Source organism: Solanum stenotomum, chromosome 8 (genome assembly GCF_019186545.1).
Source record: "Solanum stenotomum isolate F172 chromosome 8, ASM1918654v1, whole genome shotgun sequence".
Taxonomy (NCBI): domain Eukaryota; kingdom Viridiplantae; phylum Streptophyta; class Magnoliopsida; order Solanales; family Solanaceae; genus Solanum; species Solanum stenotomum.
The window spans coordinates 60,017,287-60,020,633 of NC_064289.1; the positions used below are offsets into that span (position 1 = coordinate 60,017,287).

Here is a 3,347-nt window from a genome sequence, read left to right on the forward strand (position 1 = left end):
AGGACAAAATTGTTAAGCCCCAATAACTCACTGTCATAATCAATGGTCACTATACGTGGCATCAAATCTGAACAAGAAGATGATGTACTTGAACTTATCTGGTCAAACAACTTTTCCTCTCTTGCTTTTATCAAACAAAAGTCATGCACAAGATCATGAAGTTGGCAAGTCGGTTCATCACCTATCTCATTGAAAGCAATTACCAAGCTACTGGAAATTAAGTTATCCATATAAACATCCATCACTTCTTCCACACTCTTCATCTCTGTCTGTTCCACAAGTCCTTCAGCACTCCATACAACTTTCAGCACAGAGATTGTCAGTGCCCTGTCCTTTGGAAAACTTGCAAGGTATAGAAACCATGGCTTCAGGTGATGTGGCAAATGGTCATAACTTAATTCTATAACTTTCATCACTTCCATTTCACTGTTCAAAATAAAGGAATGCAAATTATTTACAACTTCAAGCCACACACTCTTTTTCTTTTCCCTCCCAGCAATAACTCAAGCAATCAGATCAGCCACCAAAGGAAGCCCTTTACAATTTTTGGTTATTTCTTTACCAACATCCAAGAGTTCATCAGGGCAATTCTAGTTTCCAAATGCCCTTTTCTCTAATAACTCCCAACATTCTTCTGATCTTAGCAATCGAAGGTTAAGAGGAGCAGTGTAGAGCTTTCCATGCAAAGCCACTTTCTTTTCTCGAGTCGTCAATATAATTCTGCTTCCTTTCTTAACTTCTGGAAAAGGTCTTGTTAACTCATCCAATATAGTAGTATCCCACACGTCATCTAAGACAATAAGATACCTCTTTCCATACAGTTGTTGCCGTAGCTTATCAGCAACATCAATATTCTCACTCAATTTTGAATCCGAATCATTGACTTGATTAAAAATTGTACCCAACAACTTCTTCTCGTCATGTTCTTGGTCGACTGTGCACCATGCACGAAGGTCAAAATGACTTGAAATTGATTTATCTTTGTATACTTTGTACGCCAAAGTAGTTTTACCCGAACCCGGCATACCAGTGATCGAAATGACATCTAGATCTGCTGGTCCACTAGTGAGTTTTCTAAGTATCAGGTTTGTCTCCTCCTCAAAACCTATCATTATTTTATCAGTTGTCAATGATTTGCTCTCAACTGGCTTCTTGGGAGAGTTCAGAACAGCGAGACCTCTATTCTCAGGAATCTTCTCATGTAAATTGGAGATATCCTCTTTGATAAGCTTGATCCTATTTATGGTAATGGGAAGTGAGAAAATAAGATGTAAGAGACCATTATCTCGAACAATAATTGAATCAATGACATCTTTTGCCTCATAAGCCACATCTAGAACACGTTCCCAGAGATCTTTATACAATCCTTGCTCAACATTCACCAAGAATGATCTTATGAATTCTAGGTCATGCTTCACCAGCTCAATTTCTTCCCTTATCAAAGCAATTGAATAAGCATTGGAATCTAACAAATCATTTAAGTGTATGTGCAGCAGATGCATGAAGAGCGGTCCATCACTCAGTGGGAAGCAACATTGAGATGAATCCGGGGATTTCAGATAAACGTGTTTGAGATCTTTCTTGAGGAGTTCAATATTTTCCAGCAAGTTTAGGGTTGCACGATTTGTTTGGTCGTTACCCTCTTTATTCCTTAATTTCTCTTCCAAGTCGCATACACGAGTTGATACCTCCCTGGTAAGTGCTCCAACACGAGCCAAGAGATCAAAAAGTTTGTCATGATGAATAAAGTCCTTGGGCATATCAGAAAGAATAATCAATAGGAATTCCATCATGACATGAATGTTTCGAGCCCCTGAAGTGCTAGGGGTATTAACAGTTATCATATACTCTTGTAGATGAATCAGATATTCTCTGAGAATGTACGGAGAGGTTTCCAGGAGCTTCTTAATGAAGCGTCCAACTTCTGTTGAAGTTGAAGCTTTCAAATTTGTATAACATATGTGCATAACCTCCTGTTCAGTTGGAACAATCTTCAAGAGTAGATGTGCTAGCTTGAAGAGTCGAGAGTCTCTATCATTCTGATCATCCTCATATAGCTCGGAGAGTTGAGAGTCTTCATCAGTATGATCCTCCCAAAGGAAGTGTCCTACTCTCTCAGCCATCAATTGAAAAAGAGGTAAGACATTCTCAATCATCTCATGTGTAATGCAACCTTTCACTATCAACCCATGGAAATCTCTTATGTTGCCACACACATTCTGAAGAACCTCATATTGAGTCACTCCAGGAAACATCTTTGCAGCACGATGCTTGGATAGATGATAGAGATTCAAGAGGAGGAAGTCCAATTGCTCATCCATCATGGTGGCATCTGATTTAGAACGATGATACAAGCTGATACAGTCATCCATATTACTGTCGAGGCTAGTAACGACATATTTACACCCGATGTCTTTGCCATCATCATCCAAAATTGGTTGAAGTAGATTCTCAACCTCTTGTCTTTTTCTAGTCATTATATCTTCAAACTGCTCCAAATCGGAATAAGAAAGCAGGACATATGTACAAATAAATGCCAGCTCCAATTTTAGCTTTTCAACTTGATCTTTGTCGAGCTTTTTGATTTTCCTCATTCCCTAATCTCTCTAGGAAATCCAGAACATCAGCAATGTCCTTGCGAAGAGCAGAAAATAACACCTGCCAAAATAACACATATCAAATTTTTAAAGCCACATATCTACAATTCAATACTTTGCAGTTCACTCTATCAAATGGCTTACCAATGAGTTGTTTGCTTCTTCATTATCTTTTCGTTTTTCCATGATTGTAATTTTCCGTTCAAGTTCTCAAGACCTGATGCATAAAAAGTACATAAAACTTTATCAGGAGAAAGAAGATGAAAAGACAAGAATAATCAATAATTTCACTATTTTCACGCGAACTTAAGAGGAGGTCTTATTTAGTGGAAGATGATAAAGGTGAGTCTATTGATTTTTGACAATTTCTGTATAATAAATTTGTAATCATTTTCTTATTGAGTTTTTGTCGAGATATATATATCAAACTAGTCAAACATCAAATGGTGCATAAAGAGCAATTGTATAACTTGACACATAGTAATTTTAGATTCGCACAATTGGAAATGTCAATCTTAATCACACATCAAAATGTTTATGACATGAAATCACAAACATTAAATCTCACAACTGTTAATTATTTACAAAAAAGGAGTATGAAGAAGAAAATGGAAGATCTAAATATTCAATAAAATAAAGTGTATCACAACTGTTAATTATTTACAAAAAAAGGAGTCCTGCTCGTTTACCATTACTTTTCCAACCTATACGAAGAAGAAAATGGATGATAATCTTTTATGTACACTTACG

The 3,347-nt window shown here is 36.8% G+C and overlaps 1 protein-coding gene and 1 pseudogene across 1 annotated transcript in view; one reads left to right on the forward strand and one right to left on the reverse strand.

Moving 5' to 3' along the window:
- Window positions 1-3,347, forward strand: part of LOC125874054 (protein TRANSPORT INHIBITOR RESPONSE 1-like) — a 285,290-nt gene that overhangs the window by 269,747 nt on the left and 12,196 nt on the right. The window lies entirely within an intron of this gene.
- LOC125873998 (putative late blight resistance protein homolog R1B-17) lies at window positions 430-2,594 on the reverse strand (annotated as a pseudogene).